General features: G+C 46.1%; 1 protein-coding gene across 4 annotated transcripts in view; it reads right to left on the bottom strand.

Annotated features, from left to right (window-relative positions):
* Nucleotides 1-23797, bottom strand: part of PDE1B (phosphodiesterase 1B) — a 118805-nt gene that overhangs the window by 50760 nt on the left and 44248 nt on the right. The gene's annotated exons all lie outside the window — the stretch shown is intronic.

The following is a 23797-nucleotide window of genomic DNA, read 5'->3' as shown; positions in this document are numbered from 1 at the left end:
CAAAAAATGAGATCAGGTTAGTCTGACATGACTTATTTTTCAGAAATCCATGCTGACTATTGGTGATCACAGCATTCCTTTCTAGGTGCTCACAGATTGTTTGCTTAATGATCTGCTCCAGAATCTTCCCTGGTATTGATGTTAGACTGACTGGGCGGTAATTATTTGGGTCCTCTCTTTTCCCCTTTTTGAAAATAGGGACAATATTTGCCCTCCTCCAGTCTGCCGGGACTTCGCCTGTTCTCCAGGAATTCTCAAAGATGACTGCCAGTGGTTCTGAGATCACATCTGCCAGTTCTTTTAATACTCTTGGATGCAGTTCATCTGGCCCTGGAGACTTGAATACATCTAAACTAGCCAAGTATTCTTGTACTATCTCCTTAGTAATTCTGGGCTGTGTTTCCTCTGCTGAATCATTTCCTCCAAATTCTTCAGGTCGGGCATTGTTTTCTTTATCGGAGAAGACTGAGGCAAAGAAGGCATTGAGGAGTTCAGCCCTTTCTGTGTCCCCTGTTTGCATTTCACCATCTTCTCCTCTGAGTGACCCCACTGTTTCTTTGTTCTTCCTTTTGCTACGAACATACCCATAGAAGCCTTTTTTGTTGCTTTTAACCTCTCTAGCAAGCCTGAGTTCATTCTGTGCTTTAGCTTTTCTGACTTTGTGTCTACACGTGCTGGCTATTTGTTTGAATTCCTCTTTGGTGGTTTCCCCCCTTTTCCATTTTTTGTACACATCCTTTTTTAATCTTAACTCAGTTAAAAGTTCTTTAGATAGCCACCCTGGCTTCTTTAGGCACCTTCCATGTTTCCGTCTCATTGGTATTGCCTGAAGTTGTGCTTTTACTATCTCCCTCTTAACAAACTCCCAGCCATCATGAACTCCCTTTCCTTTTAGTATTACTGTCCATGGGATCTCACCCAGCACTTCCCTAAGTTTTATGAAGTCGGCTTTCTTAAAGTCAAGAAATTGAGTCCTAGTATGCTTGGCTGCTCCTTTCCGTTGTATAGTAAACTTCAGAAGAGCATGATCACTTGCGCCTAATGATCCTTCCACTTCTACCCCATTAACCAGGTCATCGACATTGGTTAGGACCAGATCTAAAATGGCTGTTCCTCTTGTTGCTTCTCCCACTTTCTGGACAATGAAGTTGTCTGCAAGGCCAGTGAGGAATCTGTTTGACCTTATGCTCTTGGCTGAGTTTGACATCCAACAAATATCTGGGTAATTGAAGTCCCCCATTACTACTATCTCCCTTCCTTTTGCATGCTTGGCCATCTGTTCCAGGAAGGCATCATCTATGTCCTCCGTTTGGCTTGGGGATCTATAGTAAACTCCCACAATGAGGTCACTATTATTCTTCTCTCCCTTAATTTTGACCCAAATGCTCTCACTTTGGCTTTGAGGTTCTAAATCTTGGATCTCTTCCAGGTACTGGTTGTACTGTGAAATCCCTGAGTGTCAATTCTAGAAACTTCCTTTTCTTTCCATCCACTCTCAAGGGAACTTCCCTTGCAGCATTCCACTGGAGGGGGGGGGTGGATGACAACAAGCAGAGCCCCAGAGGCAGGTCCAGCCCCACCAATGAGGTGGAGTGAAGCAAGATCACGACAGCGGCTTCCCACAACATCTCCCAACAGTTTTCAAAACTCGTGCAAGAGTTCCATGAGATCTCATGAGATCTTTCTGGAAGTCGCTGCTGCTGTGCAACCCTAGTAGACAAGGCTTCAGTGGGGGGAGAAGGCAGCTTCCCATTTCACCTCAGGAGACACAAATCTAAAGTGCATTTTAAATCTCACTATCCCTCACCCACCCAGGCACTGGCCCAGACACTTGAGGCAACTTCTTAGCTGGTGCACCACAATTCACATGGCACAAATAGCTCTGTCCTCTTCGCTGCTCCCTGCCCCCCAGCATCTGGTGGTTGAAGTGATTGCCTTCTCCGTCTAATGATAGAATGATAAACTCATAGAATTGTAGAATTGGAAGGGACCCCAAGCATCATCTAGTCCAACCTTCTGAACTGCAGGGATCTCAGCTAAAGCATCCATGACAGGTGGCCATCCAACCTCTGCTTTAAAACCTTCAAGGAAAGAGAGTCCACCACCTCCTGAGGGAGATAATTCCACTGCTGAACAGCTCTTACTGCAGAAAGTTCTTCCTGATGTTTTGTAGGAGTCTCCTGTAACTTGAAGCCATTGCTTCTAGAGCAGGAGAAACCAAGTTTACTTCATCTTCCATGTGACAGCCCTTGAGGTATTTGAAGATGGCTCTCATATCTCCTCTCCTCTTTTCCAGCTAGCCATACCCAGCCTTCATGAGTCTTGGTTTCCAGACCCTTGATCATCTTGGTTGCCCTCCTCTGCACATGTTCCAGCTTGCCTGTTACCCAATCACCACTACCATGAGCTACAAGGTTGGGCTGTAGGTGGGTGTTTAAGGGGAAAGTTGCACATGAATTCTGAAAAGCAGAGGGAGATATCCTTCCCCATCCCCAGCTGCATTTTAAAGAGGAAATACCTAACCATTTTTCACTTCCTCTTTCTCATGATGAGTCAAAATGGTCCCTGAGGTGGATGGGTCCCTCTTCGAGCTGTTGCCGCATTTCCCCTAGGGCAGATGACCTCCAAGTCAAACCACAGTTTGGAACATGAGTTCATTAGCAGCAATGAATGGGTGCTAATTGCAAATGCAACCGTATTAAGTTTGGCAGTTTCAAGTTTATGGGGTTATATTCAGTGTAGTGGAAAGCTGGATGTTCTGCCAGAATGTGTGACAGAATGTCTCCTCCTACTGTGCCCTCCCCCAAATCTGTTCTGGGGTTTCTCCCAACATTCTGGAATGGATTTGGGAACTGGGCAGGGCAGAGAGGGGGGAATCCTCTTGGGCTTCTGCAGAACGTTAGCTGAACACTTCCCTTAGCTTTGTTTACCAAATACAATTAAAATAAATGATACCCAAATTATATCAATTTCCACGCATTCAGGAAATTTTCTGGTGCAAACTGGAGGGGGGGAAATCAATGCAAATGTTTGCATAGAAACATTTTCCGATTTGAAGTTTTGTAGAAAACCCATACCACTGCAGTCTAGTTTGAGAGATTTCACCAGAATCATACTCCTTTCACCCCACGTTGCCTCTCTGTGCTCTTCTGAGGTTACATGAGTGAAGGATATCATCAGAATCATCTATCCTCTCTGCCTCCACCTGCTCAAAGCACCCCTCTCCTCCACCCAGTCTCCTCATAGCAGCTCTCTTCCTGCATTCAAGAGATGGATCAACCTGGGCAGGGGGCTCATGTGTGCTTGTCCCACCTCCAAGAATCCCCTCCCAACCTTTAGCACTATGAGCATGAAGGTCTACAGGGAGATTTTAACCAGATTCAGCTGAATGCAGTAAAAATCCCCGTTTCAGTTTGGAACTGATACATGTACAGTTCTCAGTCATGGGGAGGATTCTCGCCACATTCAAGTCAATGTGGCTAGAATGTCCCTTCAGATCTTCATGCTCAACTTGTGAAAGGTCAAGGGGAGGGGCAAAATCACACCAGGATAGGGGTAGTGATGTCATGCATAGCCCCACAATGACTCTCAGGGTCCCAACTCTAAAATTCTATGATTCTATTTAGTTGAGATTCCTGCATTGCAGGGGGTTGAACCAGATGACCCTCAGGCTCCTTCCAACTCTAAAATTCCCTCTGCCCATTTTAACACCCGAGAGGGTCTGTAGGGAAGGAGTTAAAACAGGAGTTACATGGGTTCTAAATGAAACCTCAGCCCGTAATCTGACGTCTGCATTTTGGATTAGTTGAGGCTTCTGAGTCATCTTCAAGGGCAGCCCCACACAGAGCGCATTGCAATAATCCAGCCTGGAGGTTCTGCCTTGTTGAGGAGTGTAGGTTTGGCAGTGTCCATACAAGAGAAGTTTGTTACCACTTTAGGGCTTTCAGCACTAATGCAGCATCCTGAACTGGGGCCAGAAACAAACTGGCATCCAGTGAGGAAGAGGGATGGGGAAGGAGGGGAAGCCCTGCTGGATCAGGCCAAGGGACCATCTAGCCCAGCACCTGCTTTCTGCCTGTGGTCAGCCAGATCCTCTAGGAAGCCCACAAGCAGCATGTGATGAGGTCGTCCCTCATCTCATTTGCCCCCTGCATCTGATATTTAGATACAGTCAACTTCCAGCTTATGCAAATTTAACTTGTGTGAATTCAGTTTTATGCTCTTGGATGAAAATAAATTAAAAGGGGGGTAAGCATCTGGCAGGGAAACTTTTGTAATCCCACCTGCCATTGCACACAGCTTGGGAAAGCATTTGGAGATGCAGAGAATGTACATTTTGACTATATGTGATTTTGGCTTTATGCGCTATCCCAGGAATTAACCTCCACATAAACTGAGAGTCAACTGTATATGCTGCGTCCAATACTGGTGGTAATAAACTGCCATCATGTCTAGTAGCCACTGACAGACATCTTCACTGAATTTGTCTAATCCACTTTAAACCCATCTAAGCTACTGGCCGTCACCACAGTAAGTAGCATTGAATTCCGTAAGTGAAACAAGTACTGTGTGAAAAAGCTCTGGTAATGCCTGTTGCGACTCTGGCCAATATGGGAGTGGAGCAATACATGGGGAAAATGTGAACTTACTTAAAGTTACATAACTGAATAGGCTTTGCTATTGCACTGGGTTAGTTGTTAGATGCAATCTCAGAAATTTTTGCATAAGTATTCTGCCATCAGTGTTTGACTTCATTGGTTGAGAAGCACTCGTTTTTGAGCTGTAGTTAATCAGCCTCCCTGGCTACAATGGTCGTTAAATTACTAGAAAGAGCAGTGCCAAGTCTCACATGTGTTTGGCAGTTGCAACATCAGATATGAAACGATCCTTATTGGTGTAGCAATATGCTATATTGAGTGAGGGAACTGCACTCTGCACATGCTCAAAGATTTCTTCTTTTAATCAATTGTTGCTCTGCATCATGGTCCAGGTTTAAGTTCCAACACTGCAATCTGGCCGAAATCAATCTCTATCACTCTGCAATTGTGTTGGATGTTTTAAGCTTGTCTTTAAAATGTGCTGTGTATATGCTATGAATACCGACACTGCAGCAGAAGACTGTTTGAATTCCATACCTTAAGGAGCATCTTAACATAGGCTGCATTTTGATGCAAGCAACTCCTTCTGCCCTGCCGCCCCCGTCCCGGACCAGACTATTTGTAAAAGTTGCTAAGCCAGAGAGCAAAGAGCAGGTGGATACCGTGAGAGCCATTCAACGTCCGCAAAACCTTTAATGAAAAATACCTGCTCCCCCCCCCCCTTTAGAGCACATTTTCCGACACTCAGTTTTAAAAGAGAGAACAGGCACTTCTTAGGGTTCCAGGCTTTTGAAGAAACCAATTTGTATACTTATCCAGCAGGAATTTATCACACCAGGATTTCGCCTGAGCTAAGGCATAACCCCCAAAGAAAACCTCAGTGCTTATTGCTAGCCTTTGGTTAACTCCACATCTATTCCTCAACCCATCATCTCCTAATGTAGATTCTCAAGCAGAGAGATCCACGTGCAGCCTGATCTATTTAAAGTACAACTACAAGCTTCTCTTGTGGAAACAAGAACAGAAGAAGAACCATGCTGGATCAGGCCAAAGGCCCATCTTGTCCAGCACCCTGTTCCCATAGCGGCCAACCAGATGCCTGGAGACACTTACAAGCAGGACCACAGTGTAACAGCACTCCCACCCACATGGCATTCCCACACAGCCTCTGGCAGTGGAGGAAGAATGTAGCCAGTATGGTTAGCAGCCATTGATACCCTGATCCAACATGAATTTGTTGGCCATGAGGGTGCGATTTCCAGCAGAGAAGTGCTGGGTGGAGGGGGGTAAGGGAGGTCACTTGACCCCTTCCCAGCCTGCTCGTTTCTCCATCACAACTCTGCACCCCACAATCAGCTGCTTTTCTTTCTACCCAGGTTCTAGGCTCTCATTGCATCACAAACACAGCTCTAGAATCTGGGCAAGGTGTCTATGTGAACAGCAAACAGAAGAGTTGCCGGGGAGGCCAGGAGGCAGATGAAAGGTTCAGTGCCCTTTAGGGTGGGTAAGTGTGCATTAAAGAAGGAGGTGCATCATCCAAGGAGAGCACAGGCAGCACGAAATTGAACAGGCTAAAGCAGAGGTTCCCAAACTTGCCGTATTTGGCCTACCACCCCCTTTTCAGAAAAAACAACTCAGCACCTCCCTGGAAATCTGCCTTCTTTAAGCGAACAAACAGAAAGATGCCGTGATAAATTTGCTTTCTTTTATGTATCTATGTTGCTACATTTTGTGTTTATTTGGAAAATAAAGTAATCACTAAAACACCATGTTATATCGGTAAGCATCGTTACACAACAGATGAAATATGTATGAACACTTTTCCAAAACTAGATGAGGAGGTGGACCAGGGAATAAAAACCCATGAAGCAGAGAGGAGTGAAAACTGCCACCTCCGTCTGATCCGTCCCGGGGGCAGTGCCAGTGCCGCAGCCCGCCTGCCATTGGCCAAATAGGCAGGCAAGCTGTGACCCACTTCCCAGGCCTGGGGGAAGCCAAAAAGGGTTCACCCAACCCCGGAAAAACCCCTTGCCTCCAGCACGACCGCCAGATACAGGGGAGGCATTGTCACCATCCCACAACGGTGCCCGACCTAACGGTAGGTGTCATTACACAACAGATGAAATATGTACAAACTTTTTTTTTCAAAATTTCCTTCTCTTCTCTTCTCTTCTTTCTCTTCTCTTCTTTCTTTATGCTTCCACCACCCTCTTATTTTTATTCAATGCCCCCCAACTGCACCTGAGGCTACCACACCCCCCCCTGGATCATTCCAGTGCCCCCCAGGGGGTGGTATCACTCACTTTGGAAAACACTGGGCTATTGCATGTTTACGGCTGCAAATTTGCAAAGAATTACTGCAATTTAAATTGAAGTACAGTATATCTCACAATGGAAGTCTGCAAGCAGGGTACCTGTTCAGCCTGGCTGTGTGGACACTGTTAGCTCTTGAAGGCAAACTTTGTTAAAGTTCTTTATTTAAAACCAGACCTTGACCAGACAGTCCTTCACACACATGCCTTCAAGCATAGGACAGCACTTCCTCTTAATAACTCTTGGCTCTTACTCCTTCGTCAACCCACACTCTTGCTCATGTTGCTATGCGAAGTGCTGTCCTAAAACCTGAGTTTTAAAAAGAGCAAGAGGGGCATCTAAAGTCCCCCTTTCCCAGCTGTCAGAATATTGCCACTACGACTCTCTCAGGAAGTTGGGTTTCTAGGTGTTCTGCTGCCAAAACATTTCATGGCCATGAGCAGGCAAAACAAGGGCACGTTTTGTACATGAACTGTACTGCTGAAATTTAAACACATCAGTTTCCTAATGCCTCGGGGGGGGGGGGTGAGTGGCACACACCAAAGGGTGACTTAATTGTGGTTTCTCAGTCACTCAGTCCCCACTGCAGCTGGTGTGGAAAGCAAGTGGGTGAGCTGGGAGTAGGGGTGTTGGATGTGGAGAGGAGGAGAGGGAGGGGGCAGGAAGGCCCAGCATGGAATCATCTCGGAGAGACAAGAGCTGTTCTCTGCATACGCTGCCAGGCTAGTAACATTTCAGTCAATCAATCAATCAAAAGGTTTTGAGCTGATGCAGTGTTGCAGACCTTCTATGAATGAAAATGGGGTGGGTGGGGTTGAGGAAACCACCATTATTTTGCCTTCATTGGTATCCAGTGTATCTTTTTTTCCTCTGGGAATGTGAATGGGGGATGCACACGTGAAGAAGAGGAAGAGGGAGGACCATCCTTCGCTGTGGAAACTATCTGAGAGTATCTATACCACAGGCGTAGAGATTTTCAAGGCAGCAGTGCCATTCTGGAAGTACCCTCCCTGCATCCAATCCAAGAAGCAAAAACTGTTTGGCCAGCTGTGTCCACAGGACAAATGATGCCTCTATTGCACCACTCTCTGCTCCATTAAAAACAGAAGCGAAAGGATTGCCTGCTTCCAGCCTTTCATTACAGCAGCTCAGGAAAATCTTTCAACTCATCTTTTCACCCTCCTTCACAGCTCTCTGTAAATCTTCACCAGGGAATAAAATCAAGTCCTGGGAGTCGAGCTCACGGACTAGAGGGGATCTCCCCCACCTGGTGTCCAGTACAAGGTGCAGAAAGCAAGTACTGCATCCTTGAAGAAGCAGCAGATAGGGTGACCATTTGCATCCATTGCCAAAAGGAGGGGAGGTCTCTCAGCCCCCCCCAAAAAAAGGACTAATAGGTTTTGCACAGCCATCTGAGAGGATTGACTTGACATATGATGCAACCACCTATGTGATGGTTTGGAGTGATAAATATATTCTTCTTAATTGAGTTACACTGTTGCTTTAAAGAGAGAGAGAGTCCCCCCCCCCCCGCCCACCTGAGATATTTTCTCCTCGCCTGGCTCACTTTGGAAAACCTACTTAATAGCAGCACAGAAAGGAAAAATGTGGGGGGTGGAGAACAAGAGGTTTTGCTCCCCTCTCTCATGCACAAAAAATTAAAAGGCTAGAACGGTCCATGTGCCCTACTTTGCAGAGGACAGTCCTCTACTGGCAGGGCTGTCATGGGAACATGGGACCACAAAGGCTACCCCAGGGAAGCCCACAAGCAGGCCAGCGAGGCAAAAGCCCTCCTCCATGGTGAATTAATGGTGTTCAGAGGCATGATGCCCCTGCTGCTGGAGTTAAATATAGCCATCATGAATAGCAGTCTCTTATGGGGTTGTCCTTTGGCAGAGTCCTCTGTTTGTCCAAGTCCAGTTTGACTCATAATAAGAGAGAGCCTGATATGGGGTAGGAGGTTAAAGTTGCCAGTCAGCAGGGAACATCTGGACAGCAGACTGAACAGGCAGAGGTCACCATCTCTCTCTATGGTGAGCTGTAGTGCATTAATAATTATTTACAATTTTGCATCCTATACATTTAAGCCAGCTCATGTGAATCAGTGGCCTCCTTTTCTTTTTTTGTGATGCATGTGGACACCTGAACCCAAACCCAGCTTTATATGTGGACGGTGTTTAACATATACCATGGCCATGTCTACTTCAGCACTGAAAACTCACTAAATAGGAAGCTAGTTTAGGAGTTTGACAGAGCTCTTCCTCAGGCAGGATGTTAAGCAAAAATGCTGCTGGTTTAAGGCAGGGCACTTACCTAGCTGATACTTTACTCAGAGTTGCAGGCCAACAGGCAAGCAACCAGTGCTTGATTTGTTTTCCTCCAGGAGAAGAGAGAGCAAGGGCTAGTGAAGTCAATAGCTTCTTGTTGCTGTTCCTTTCCAGGGACGCAGGCCAGCCAAATGAGATCAAGCCTTTTTCTCCCACTGGGGACAGATTCCAGCTGCCAGAAATAGGTTCAAGGTCCATCCCCCCATCCTCCCTTAGAACATTTCATTGCTCAGACTTGACCACCAGCTGCTGATGACTCTGCATCATAGCAGCTGTGCAGAGGAGACTGACGGGCAGCCACTTCCTACTGCAGAGCACTCAGGGAGTTCTCACGGACTCCACTGACCTCAACATCCAAGGAAAGGAGCCAGATTGTTGGACAAGGGTGTAGAAAAGGAAATGGGAGGAGGAGGGAGACTCTCACTGATGGTTGCTTCATAGCAGCAGCAGGAAAAGCATCTCCTCTCACAAATGTGCCAGGGTTGCCACAATCACTAACGGTTGATTCACATGACCATTTCATGAACTTGCTTCTCCAGTTCCCTTTCAATCTGGGCAGAATCGGTACTTTGGTGGTTAAACACAAAACTTTCCCTCAATGCAACAGGCCAAACCAGAGGCAGCACAAGCAAGTAGATCCAACATGTGCATGCCGGATTGCCTATAAAGCTTTAGCTGAGATTCCTGCATTGCAGGAATTGTACACTGCGGTGTATGGGGTGTTAGGGAACATGTTGTACTCCTTCTGGGGCAGTTTCTCCACCTTTTGTCCCCACCCTGCACTCAGCTCTCACCTGCGACTCCTAGACACTGACAACATGCAACAGCAGTCACATTCTGGGAAACAGCTTTGACAGACTGGCTAAACCAGGTGAGGAGAGCCACTGGGTCTCAAACCCTTGGTGAGTTAGAGACTTTCCCAGCATGTAAAGACGGGCTCTGACAGACTGAGCGGACGAAACCAACAGAGGGTCTAACAGTCAAGAAGGTAGCTTCTGCATGTGCTGTAGAGGGAGGGGGGGGGCAGATGGAGCTCATCCGCCTAGGAAGGTAGCCCATCTAGGAGAAAGAAACTCTGATCCTAAACCTCCATTGTCTTGTATGATATCTTTGGGAGAAGAAAAGGCTAAGGAGTAAACCCTACACAAATCCAGAGTGGAGTCTTTATGATGGTTGGGTGGTACCTTGTACGTCTCCTTCCAGCAACCCCTGCAGCCCAGCTGGTGAGAAACGTCTTGCTCTGCTTTCCTTTGGACCACAACAGCAAGGCTGAGAGGGAGGTCTTGTCTTCTGGGAAGCCCAGGTCCTCCTTACATGCTGCCCAGGCTTGCGCCCCGAGGAGGTCACTCCAGTGCTACTAACACCCCCCCCCCAAGGTGCACTCCATTCTCTCTCAAGACAGACGGATGCCAACAACAGCCAACCCTGGGCTAGTTCTGCAAACACTCAGACACTTCTAGCTATCTTCCCTCCGTGCAAGCAAGAGGTGTTATCAGAGTTCAAGACCAGGTAAGATATACTTAAGGAGGATGCAAAGTAGAGCAGGAAGGGGGTGTGGCTGAGGAGGTGATGTAACCTGTGGAGAGTCCTGATAGAGAGGGACACAGTTGGATCCAGGTCTTAGGTTCTTCACTCCTCCTATTAAGTGTAGGAGGCAGGGAGCCACTTTCAATAGTAAATGGAGGTTGCAGGAGAAAAGGGGCTGCACATAAAAATAGGTTTCTTTTTTTCAAATGCACATTATATGAGGAAATGTACTGGAAAGAATTGGAAAATGTGTATTTTACAAAAACCAAAACTATGCAAAATGTGTACTATTTAAAAGGGAACTTTTACAGTATTCTTTCAAAAAAGAATCTAGATAAAACAGGATGGAACGGACCTCTGATTGAGCACCAGAAAATCTGAACTGGGATGTGTTTCAGCTGCTTAGTCCACCCTTAAAGAGGGAGCATTCTTCAGAAAGCTGTGCCATGTGGTGTTTTTGAAGATACAGAGACTAGCTCTTAAACTTCAATCAATCAATTTATTTATTACGGCCATGGGCCCATACAGGAAAATAAAGCATAAATAACAGCTTGTGCACGTGGGGAAAGAAAAAAAGAAAGAAAAAAAAAGAAATAAACAGCCGCTGTAACGCCACTATAACAATAAAATACTGTAAGATGGAATGGCATCCTACACCTTAATTAGCTTGTAGTGCTCCTTGGCGCCGCTTTTGGGTAAGGACCGCGGCCAGGAACCTAGCCACTTTCAGGGTCGTATGGGAATCCTTATCCTGCAAGATTTGGGCAAGGTGGAATGTTGGAGGGGTACCCACTAGTTTCTGTATGATTGATCCCAGCAAGTTAGCCCGTAGCACATTGAACAGGGGGCAAGAGAACATAATGTGCTGGAGCGACTCCGGCGTCACCTTGTCACATTCGCACATGGCGGGGACTTGGCCCTTTGAGAATCTATGTCTCAGGGCATTGGAGGGAAAAACGTTAAACCTCACTTTGGTGAAGGCCAGTCTATGGGCAACAGTCGAAAGGGAGGAGAGGTATGATGGAACGCAGTAAGTTAAAGTGATACCAATGCTCTGGGGCGAACAAACACCTCCCCCCAGCATATAATTTCGCTGTAAGTCGATGTCATCCAGTCTTTGGCGAATCAGTCTTTGAGCTGTGATTTGATCTAATTTTAGGGAATCTGAGGGAGAGATTCCATAACTCAAGAGTTTGGCATGGATTCTGCTAGACCAAAGGCTAGAGAATTCATCTCGCCATAGGCATTGGACAAGGTAATGGTTTGGTAATCTATGCCACAATGATAACCAGTAATTGAAGACATGCTTCCACAGGCAAGTTTCTAAGGATGCAATCTTCAATTCTAGTCGCATGGCTGCGTTGCTTACGCACAGAGGGAGCATAGCTCTTAAACTTGTCCCTAGTGGGTCACAGGAGAGGTGGGCAAGGAGATCAAACCTTCCTGCTTTGGGGGCAGTTGCCACAACAATTTCATTGGGAAGGAAGTCATTCAGAAGTGCTTTTTGTCTTTTCATTCCAGACCCCTCCGGCAGGCAGATCCTGTTGCTCATCAACAGGGTCATTACATAGGGAGATTTCAAACCTAATGAAGAGATTATTAGCAAATAAAGAGCATTTTTTCCAGAAGCAGCTTCCTGCCAGCTTCTCCGGTCTGCAGCTCCCTGCCACCGCTCCCTCCCTATTAGCACTAATCAGAACTGTCAGTCGCATGCAATAAACTTGCAATGCTATTTAGTTAACTGCATCTCAGACCCAACTGGGAGCTAATAGCATCACGCAGCAGAGCCCCTGAGCAGCGCCAGAGCCAGATGTGTGATTCACTTGGGCACATTCACTTTCCGTGGGTGTTGGTTATTTTTTTCAGGGTGCCAGGACATTTAATTGCAAAACTCAGTACAGACATGATTTTTATACTGCCATCCAAATTCTAATTCTTTGCTTAGGAATTCGTATACGTATATTTAAAGCACATGCATTTGCATGTGCTCAATTGCTTTGCAAAAAAATATTTTGCTTCTGCCAAAAACCCAGCTAGCCCCTGGAAAACCCTCTCCAGCATCTTTACCCACTCCGTTTGTGGAGTTTTTGACCAGACATGGGCCACACACTTCCAAACCATTGCCTTAGCTTAAGGACTATTAAGGGGAACTCACTGGCCTAGCCCAACCCTGCAGAAAGCAGGATTGACTTCCCCCTGCATCAGCTGAGGCACAGGGAGTTCAGTTGCCATGACCCCTGTATCCAGCAGTGATCTGGACACAGGGTCGGATGCCACAGGAGCACCAAGTGGGGAGATGGGTCTGGGCTCACAGCCAGCTGCAGAGAATAGGGAGAGCATTGTGGCTGAGCTGGTTGGGCAGAGAGTCCCAGAGGAACTTCCCATTCACCAGGGCCTATAGGGCCAGGACTTCGTACCTCACAGACACCTTTCCCTGAGCCTGAAAAACCAGGAACCGTCCACTGTACACACCAATCTAGAAGCACTGGGAGTGCACCAGGAGGGGGGCTATGGAACAGAGGAGTAGGGCCTGTCTTCAGGCCAGAGGGCTGGCCAATAATGTTTTGACGTTTTCTCAAGAGAATGGAGCCTGGAGGAGGCAGTCTGGAGACAGGCATGAAAGGGCAAAGTCTCCTCCCAACCTTTGATGGAACAAGTTGTTTGCTGGGAGCTGTCCATGGTCCTCCAGCCTTGCCACTTTCCCTGAGAGTTCCAGCAGTCCTGCTCAGTGACTACCCCCACAACCCTGTGGGCCAACTTTGATAGCTAGGCACAACCACCCACCTGTTGATCACCTGACATCATTATGTCATCAAATAAGTGACATGTGGGTGCCCCTACCTATCTATCAAAACTGCCCTGTGGTGTGGGAGGAGATAAAAGATCTGGCCCACCAGGCCAAAAAGGTTCTGCACCCCAATAGAACATTTTGGATTTTACCCCTCATGCACCAAAATGGATTAAAACTTACCCCGAGTGGGGCTTTTCAACCACCAGATCCATTTTTAAAAGCTTTGTTTCTTACCAACCCAGACCACCACACAATGTAAAATGGATATACCAATTTCATCTGACCAACACTGCGGGGGGTTGGTATTGTGATCCCTGAGTCCAGCAATGACCAGGACGCTAGATGCTTCCAAATGGGAGTACTTAATTTGCAAACTTTTCATTGAAATATAAAAAATGAGATACTGGCAACAGCTTTTTTCATAAAAAAAAAGTGTAAATCTGGATTAAACTGGGGTGGGGTGGGGAAATACAGGCTGGCTTTTTGATGCCAACACACACACATGCAAGAAGAGAACTCATCTCACAAGAAATGCCCCCCTGGGGGCACCCACTGAGTCAGAAGCTGCAGTGCTACCAGCTATGGAAGCAGACCATGTTTCTGGCTTGAAAACCAATGCTTGTAATCTGTGGATTACTCCAAGGGTGTCAAGTCAGAAGCCTCATGAAACAGATTCTGCAGCACCAGAGCTCATAGAACCAGAGCCAGAATCCACATGGGAATCTTTTCCACGAAATTAAGAGACGCCTGCTTCTTGGGAGGAAAGCAATGACAAACCTAGACAGCATTTTTAAAAGTAGAGACATCACCTTGCCAACAAAGGTCCGTATAGTAAAAGCTATGGTTTTCCCAGTAGTGATGTATGGAAGTGAGAGCTGGACCATAAAGAAGGCTGATCGCCGAAGAATGGACGCTTTTGAATTATGGTGCTGGAGGAGACTCTTGAGAGTCCCATGGACTGCAAGAAGATCAAACACATCCGTTCTTAAGGAAATCAGCCCTGAGTGCTCACTGGAAGGACAGATCCTGAAGCTGAGGCTCCAATACTTTGGCCACCTCATGAGAAGAGAAGACTCACTGGAAAAGACCCTGATGTTGGGAAAGATGGAGGGCACAAGGAGAAGGGGACGACAGAGGACGAGATGGTTAGACAGTGTTCTCAAAGCTACAAACATGAACCTGACCAAACTGCGGGTGGCAGTGGAAGACAGAAGTGCCTGGCGTGCTCTGGTCCATGGGGTCACGAAGAGGCAGACACAACTGAACGACTAAACAACAACAACAAAGGACCAAGTGCCTCCCACATTACTGTCAAATCTGAGTACAGACCATTTAAGAGACTCTAGTTCCCCACAAGGGGATGGAGCCTAGGAGAGGTGGGCTGGGAGCAGAGGCTCAAAAGAAGCCTGTCTGAGCAGGGATCTCTCCTTGCTCAGTGGGATCTTCTGCAAGACCAGGGCAGGGCAAGGGGTGGCAGTGTAGCTTCACCCTGCTTAGACATGTCAGGAAGGGAGGGGGCAGCATTAAAGTAACAACCAGGTTCTCAATAAGAGCACTTGGAAAGGGGTTGATGTGTTTACAACAGTGCCCTCTGCACCCACATCCTGCCAGCTAGGACAGGATCTGTACACTGTGCAGAGAGAGAAAATGTGACCTTGAAAAGCAGCCACCCGAGATTTCTGCCATCGACCTCTTTGTTGATCTCTCTCTCCAACATGCCATCAAAAGCTCCCTACGATGGGTAATTGCAATAGATTTTGCAACAGCAGTTGGGCTGCTGAGAAAGCTGATGAAACTGGACATGTAATTATCTGATGTTTTGTGCCCTGCACACTCATTGTAAAGCCACTTAATACAGATTTCCTTTCTTGGTAAAAATAAAAACCCAACAGCAGCAAGGGGAGTGTGTAGGTGTCCTACCTTTTATAGAGAAAAACCATTCAGATGCACGGCCTTCCCTATCCCTAGGCTCAAGTCAGGCTAAAATTCATTAGCCATTGCAATTATGCTGCAGACTGTGCAGTGCTGGCTGCATGTTTCAGGAGCCCGGAGGCAAGATGCCTTCAGTGGCCCACTGCTGTCATCAGTGCCAAGCCTTGAATCATATGAAGCCAACTGAGTCAGAAAACACTTTATACAGAGTCAAGCCATTGGTCCATCTAGCTCAATATTGTCTACACTGACTGGCAGCAACTCTCCAAGGTTTCAGACCTTCCTAGTCCTACCTGGAGTTGCCAGAGACTGAACCTAGGGTGCCCTGCATGGAAAGCTGATCCCCTAATGATGATGGATCTTCAAAGTAATCCTGTAGGGCTCTCCCTTATGCTCTTATCTGGTTTCCAAGATCTGCCAATCCCAACCCTCCCTCATCCTCCTAACACCATCTGGATCCTGATCCTGCCCAGATTTATGTCTGCCCAGTGCTGAGGGGTGAGTAGGAGCCCCCTCAATCCAACAGCTGGGGTTTCAGTCCTCAGCCTGCATCCCAACAGCAGAAGTTTCAAGCGGAAGCTTGAAGCTTGAGCTACGTGGCGTTTTCTCCTCACGTTTCCCAAGCTCGGCACCATCTGTCCCGCTTCCACAGTCTGTGCCACACCAAGCCTACCGCCGAGACCAGAATCATCTGCAAACAGCAATTTGCAATGAAACCCAATCACTCGGAAAATAAATAAATAATAACGAGAGAAACGGCTGATTGAGTCACTTAAACAGCTCAACTGAGCAACAAACATCAAATCGGGGGATGGAGGCAGGGGGTGAATAGGCACTTAGAATCAATAATAACCATTTATTCCACTTCTGGCATGGGTAAAAGTTTCTCTGTTTGCAGGAGCGGCTGATTAACAGAGGGAGAGGGTGATGAAGAGAGGATGATGGGCCTCTTGGTCCAAACCCAGCTTGGGAAGGAAAAGGTGGCCTGGAGAGGCTGGGGATAGGGAGGAAACTTGGTTCAGCTCATTCTCCCTAATTCATGCTTCCCAAAGCAATCCACATGGCCCAGCTATGTCTCCCAAGATGCACACACTAGGGGAAAGTGTGCATGGAAATGCATATATTGGTGAAAACAGGATACAAAAATGCATAACATATGGGGAAATGGCTTTGCAAAATTGTGTACATTAGGCACAATTACATACGCAAATGTGAACATTAGGAGAAAGTCACACTACAATGCTGATGAATTTTTAGAAATATGTGAACTGACATGGCAACGTAGGAAAGTAAAGTGGAAAAAGCAGAAACTGAAATTGACAGATTCCTCCACATCCTAGGTCCACACCTAGGATGTGGAAGAATCTGTCAATTTCACTTCCTTTGCACTCAAAAGCTGCCAGTTTGCTTCAAGAACAAGAACCAAAACAATAATTGGCAAGATATATAATGCAGTTCTAATGCTAGAGCTAAGCGAATCAGGGGCTGATCTGTGCTTGAATGAGAGGACACCCGGGAACTTTGTGTACAGCATCCTGAGCTCCTGGGAGAAAAAACAGCAGGCCATTAACTGACTGATATAAATTAAGGTTACACTAAATACGGTACTCTAATTTCATGCAAAGCAAGTATGGTTTAAAGTGGTGAAAGCATATCTCCTTCCATCTGGGCCTCCCCACGTGCTGCGATTATCCCGGAGAGGCTCTGTGTCCCACACCCACCAGAGGTGAGGGTTCTTCGTGGCACCATCATCACCAACACTGCCTACCAGCTCCAAGTCAGGAAAAGGTGCCTCCTGCAGGAAAGTGATAGTGCAGATTCTTGAATTGGCATCTGCCTGAAATGCTGCTTAAGAGTGTGATCTTCCCAAAATGAGTCTGTTGCTGCTAAATTTTCTGCAATGCTGCTTATGTTTGTTTGCTTAATTAGTTGTGCAGTGTTTCGTCGTGATTGGCTGTAAAGATTATTGCTAGCTACCCCAGCTGGAGGTCTCATTCCTGAGGCAATAGGCAGGAAATTGTTTTTGAAATAACAACAACAATGAATACAAATATAGAGATCATAAGAATGTAAGGAGGGCTGTGGGGTCTGACCAAAGGTCCATTTGGTCCAGCACCCTGTTCTCGCAATGGCCAGAAAGGTGTCTATGTCAAGGCCACAATCAGGACACAGATGCAACGGCAGCACTCTCCCCTGGTATCACCCTGGGAAAATTCATTGGGTCCATGAGATCATAGAATCAGAGTTGGAAGGGCCCCAGTGGGTCATCTAGTCCAACCCCCCTGCAGTGCGGCAATCACAGCTAAAGATCCCTCTTCCTCCCTTCCCTCTACTCTTCACATCTTGGCTTCAGCACCTCAATCCTGGGCTGTTATGCACAGAAACTGTGGACATGATGGGGAACATTGGTTTAATGTTGACTTAACAAGCAGGATTTCAAACCATGGCTTCACCCTGGTTCAAGATCCTAATTAATAAGGTCTGGTTTAAACTAAACCGGGATCACAGCGCCAATGCCAGTGCACAAGTGGGGGGAGGGGGGGAGCTTGGAGTGTGCAGGGCAGTTGCTCCTTGTCATGAGAGCAACAATGCTAAACCCTTCTCATTCCCCTCCCAACTGCTGCTGCCCCTGTGCCAAGTGGCTCTGCACTTGTTTGATCAATTGCTGCTTCTGAACATCCGCCAGCTGAATTCAGCCACACTTTAATCGACGCCCGTCATCATCAGAATATTGTTGCCAGGTGACTGAGCCCAGCAGCCAGCTGACACTGGCGCTAGCTGAGCGAAAGGGCCCCGTCACAGCCAAAGAAGAGCGCAAGTGGAAGCTCATTTGTGCTGCTGCAGGGATCAGGCCGAGGCTTCTCTTGGACTTCGGGTGCTCAAAGGGCTACGTCACACACGCAGCTAACAATTTATTGACGGTGTTGTTTCTCCCTTCCCCAAAAGCCTTGTTTGTTTGGAAATGAGGGCAATAGAGATAGGAAACAGGGGAGGCAGAAAAGAAAGGCGAGGAGGAAATCAAAGGGTTCCAAAAGCTTGTATATGTGTGTGCACGTTTGTGTGTGTTAAAAACAAAACAAAAACAACCATGCTTATTTTCTCTGTTAATTGGATCACTTTCCCTGATGTCTGTGATATTATAAAGTGATTAGGGCTGCAATCAACCATGAGCTTGCAAGGAGGATGAGTGCTGCATGTCTAATGTGTGGGCCACAAAGGGAACCACAGCAGAACATGGACTGGCACACTGCAGGCAGCTTGGAGAAGACAAGAGGACTATTTGGAGGGAACAGCAATAGTTTCCTGATGGGTGCCTGATGCCTTCTCCTGGCTGTGCTCCTCTCCCACCCTTCATACCAAGGATTACATCTTGGATTTTCTGCCAGAAACCCATGCACTCTGCTGCTGAGCAACATGTCCTCTCTCTTTGCCCCTGACCCACCAAAGTAGCCTGATTTGAGACCCGTGCAATATCCCAAGTTTGGGCTCCCTCTCTTTGGCCACAAAAGCATCTGTAGCGCGTAACCCAGTCCAGATCACCCTTCCCCAACCTGGTACACTCCAGATGCTAGTGGACTACTGTTCCCATCACTGGGTCTGATTGCAGTTGTAGTCCAACAGCATCTGGAGGGCACCAAGCTGGCAAAGGCTGCTCTAGATTATGAGCAGGTTAAATGAATCTGGTTCTCTCATTACCTGCTTAGCACCTCCACACCTAGAACATGGAAACACAAAGCTGATGCCTGTGTCTGGGTTTTGCAAACACATGTACTGTACTGCATTCTACTCTTCCTCCAAAGAGTTCAGGGTGGTATACAACATTACAAGTCATGGGAAGAGCACGTCCTCCTCATCACTTCCACTGAAAACCTTAATCCCTCATTCCTATGGCTTCCACAACCACCACAGGCACCCATTTTCAAACTTAATTTTGCAGCCATGAGAACTAGAAACTTGCTGCTTAGAAACAAGCAAGCAGATTGTTTCAACACATGGCAAAAAGATATTTCTAAATATATTTGACAAGGGGGGAAACCGAAAATAAAATATAAAATATTGATAGATGCAAAAGAAAGAGGAGATTTTCCCCTGCCGGATATGAGACTATACTATGAGGCATCCTGTCTTTGTTGGTCGAAGGAATGGATGATATTAAAGAATTCACATGTTCTAGACCTGGAAGGTCATGACACTATTTTTGGTTGGCATGCTTATTTATGCTATGAAAAGGTAAACGTGCATAAAGGATTTACAAATCATATAATTAGGGAAAAATTGTATAGAGTATGGGATAAATAGAAGGATTTATTAGAGGTAAAAACAACACTTTGGCTCTCACCATTGGAAGCTATAATGGTAAAGAAAAAGAATATGATAGAAGGGTGGACAACTCATACAGATTTATTAAAACAAGAGGGAGGAGAGTATAAATTAAGGAATTATCAGGAAAATTAACAGCACAGATACAATATCATCATTTGAATGAAGCATGTAAGAAAGATAGGATACAAGGGTTTGGGGAACAAATATCACAACTGGAGAGAGACCTGCTGGAATGTAATTTCAAAGTGGTGTCTAAAATATATAAAATATTATTGGAATGGGAGACAAAGGATGAGCAAGTAAAATCCTCAGTGATACATTGGGCAACAGATATTGGTCATAATATAGACATGGAAGCATGGGAATGATTGTGGAATATGGATATAAAATTTGCAACATGTTATGGTCTAAGAGAAAAATATAGGAAAATGATATATCAATGGTATCTAACAGTGAGTAAACTGGCAAAAATGTATAAATCTAAATCAAATACGGTAAGTGTTGGAAATGTAAAGAAAAAGAAGGTTCTTTTTATCATATGTGGTGGTCTTGTAGTAACATTAAAGCTTACTGGGATGTGATATACAATGAAATGAAAAGGATGTTTAAAATAACGTTTGTAATAAAAACAAAAACCCAGAAGCTTTCCTTTGGGGAATTATAAGGACAGAACTACCTAAACTGTATAGGAACTTATTAATGTATGCTACTACAGTGGGAAGAATGTTACTTGTCCGAAAATGGAAAGAAGTAGAAGTCCCAGCAAAGGAAGAATGGATACAAAAACTTATGGAATATGCAGAAATGGTGAAACTTACCAGAAGAATAAGAAATCAAGATAACAAACTTTTATAAAAGAATGGAATTGGTTTATTGACTATTTACAGATAAATTGTAAACAGACAGGATTATTGTGATAACCTGCAGTTTCCATCTGCATTCATTTGGAATCACAATACACACAGAGACACACACAGAGAGAGAGAGAGAGAGAGAGAGAGAGAGAGAGAGAGATGTGCATTGATTGATTAAACATTCATTTTAAAAAAATGGGTGCTGCCAATTTGGATAAGTGTGTGCTGGACAATTAACAATCCCAAATGTGCACATTGTAGTGGTGGGAGGAAGGAGGTGTGAAACAAGATGTTTGTGCTGCTGGGCGGGGGGGGGGGGAGAGAAGGTGCCCTCATCTGAACCAGACCTTTTCAGAATTCACAGGTCGTTAATTCAGCCAGGAATTCCATTTGGCCTGGCCTCCATTAACCAGCCCGGATCTTGCTGGGTCCTTAATCTTCCACCTCCGCCAGACTTGACAGCAACACTAGTTGGCAAAGCAGCTGCCAGGACATGAGCCAAGGCAAGGAAGTGCTCAGAGCTGCGAGCCTCCCAGCACCCAAGGGAGCCCTTCCACCGGGCACGCTCCCTTTTAATTACTTGGCTGAGCCGAGCGATTAAAGTTCTGTTTCCGCTGCTGTGGCTGAAGCAGCCAGGGGCTGCCTGTTAAGTTGATGCACGATAAGGAGCTCAACAGTAAAGCTATTTCATCTCCTCCTTGACTAAAGGCAGGGCTCCTGCCTACTAAGGAGTGAGGGCTACAGCGGAGCTCCATGTGCATGGAAGAGAAGGGTCGCCGCTGCTCCTTGCTGGGAAAGAGGGCTTTGGACGAAATCCTTTGGCACATCCTACTCACTTCCCAAGGGGAGGTCCCAGATGCCTACAGCATGCTGAGAAAGAACCAGGCAGGACCCATTTGTGAAAGATGAGTTTCTGGGATTATAGGAGGTGCAATTTACTTTTATTTTCAATTCCACCCAAGGGACACAGTGCTCAGGATTTACTGTCTACTGCAAGGATAAGGAAACTGTGGGCCCTCCACATGTTGCTAGACTACAATTCCTGTCAGACCCAACCAGTATGGCCTTCACCATACTGGCTCATAAACCAGTATGCACTTTTTAAATGTTCATCCCATTTATTTGCAATACAGCTTTGTGAGGTAGGGTCAGACAGAGGAAATCAGATTAGGTGCACACAGGTATGTAAGAGTCAGGAAGCAGTGACTCATTCAGCTGAACATTCTCTACACTGGCTGGCAGTAGCTCTTCAGAGTTTCAGCTCAGGGCTGGAACCTGGGATGCTCTGAATGCAAACCATGGGCTCTCCCGCTTGCTGAAAGCCACCATGCAGAGGGCCTCACTGTTCACGCAGCAACTATGACTGTGTTGGACACTTGTACCTGGGCTTTTTTTCAGATGGGTGCCATTGCCATTCTAAGAGAATAAGGGAGGTGTTCATGGTGAGTTACACCACCTCTTTTTCTAGAAAAATAAGACAGTGTTTATTTGCTGCAGTAAACAAGAAAGTGTAAAAGCAAGAGTAAAATCTTTAAACGTGCCCCAGATATGTGCCAAGAAGCTAAGAGCAATTCCAGATCCTTGGCACGGGGCTGTGACTACACAGAGACATGCATCTCCCTTCCATACTTTTTTATGGCCATAGCTATGGCAAAAGAAAAGACCGTAGCCAACAAAACTCAGCCAAGTCAATTAACATATAATTCCCAATGTGTTTTGCTGATCTCATCAGGAAAATTGGTTCAATAGTTAGACCAACAGAAGGAGAGTCAGAATGGCGTGGTGCTTAGAGTGTTGGACTGGCAGCTGGGAGGCCAGAGGTCAAATCCTCACACAGCCTTGAAACTCACTGGGTGACCTTGGACCAGTCACTCTCTCTCAACCTAATCTACCTCACAGGGTTGTTGTTAGGATGAAATGGGAATGGGGAAACAGTGTACACCACCTTGCGTTCATTGGAGGATAACTGGGATATAAATATAATAATAATTATAGACAGACAGAAACATTGGCCTTTTCCACTAAAGTATTAAAAGAAAGCCAGAATTTGAGTCTGCATGTCTTGGCTCCCACGAAACTGAGAAGTAAAGCTGAGGATGAGGATTATTCATTAATTTTGTATACCCACTGGTCTCAGGGTGGTTCACAATATAAAAACACAAAATAAAAACACAAAATACATAATACATAATAAAAACAAAAACAAAAACATGATAAAGACCAGTCTTCCCCAACCTGCTGCCCTCCAGATGTGGTTGGACCACAACACCCAACATTCCTGACCATGCTAGCTGGAACTGATCAGAGCTGTCCTTCAACAACTGGAGGACATCAAGTTGGCGAAGGCTGAAATAACTCAAACCTCTTCAATCAAGGACAAGGTCGCAAAAGAAACCAAATGCAAAATCATGCTCCCACCCAACATGGAACTTTTCCTCTCACAATCCCCTTAACCTGGAAACAGGAAAGAGAAACCCAGAACAGGTTCTTTTTGTGGTGGGAAGGTGAGGAGAGAGGGGGATTTCCTGTTGTACAGGTGGACCTCGTTCTCCATGGGAACACCCTACTTGTCACAAGGCTGAGTCCCACCCTCAGGCTAGAACTACAAGCAGCAGCAGCAGCAGCCCTGCGTCTCCTCGCCTCTCTCACTCTCTGCTGTAATATGCTCCTTGGTTGTCCCTTGCAGGGGTGCAGAAAGCTGCAATATGATTACGACATCCAGTGTCTTCCATTGGTGGCAGAGAGGAGGAGAAAGAAGTGGCAATGCATGGCATCTGTTTCTGGCAACAGCCTCATGTCAGCCATTACCATCTAGTTCTGGTCTCAGCCCTATAATTGAAATTATTTATTTATTATTAATATTGCTCATCATCATCCCCAGTAGTAGCAGATGAAGAAGAAGTGTTTATCATCCACGATGCTTCCCCTTAGTCAGCTTGTCTATAAAGCTCATCCAGGTCAGAGCTCAAGATCTGAAAGCATACGGCAGCCATCAGCAACCTGGCTCCGTCCAAATGTTGTTGGACTCCCATCAATCCCAGACAACACAGTCAATGGTCAGGGATGATGGGATCTGGGGTCCAGCAACACCTGGGGGGCTGCAGGTTGGGGACACCTGGCATATGAGTCAAC

The sequence above is a fragment of the Podarcis tiliguerta genome (genome assembly GCF_965153285.1).
Source record: "Podarcis tiliguerta genome assembly, chromosome: 2".
NCBI classification, from domain to species: Eukaryota; Metazoa; Chordata; class Lepidosauria; order Squamata; family Lacertidae; genus Podarcis; species Podarcis tiliguerta.
Note: the sequence above shows the minus strand (reverse complement) of the source record. Positions and strands in the feature narration are given on the sequence as shown.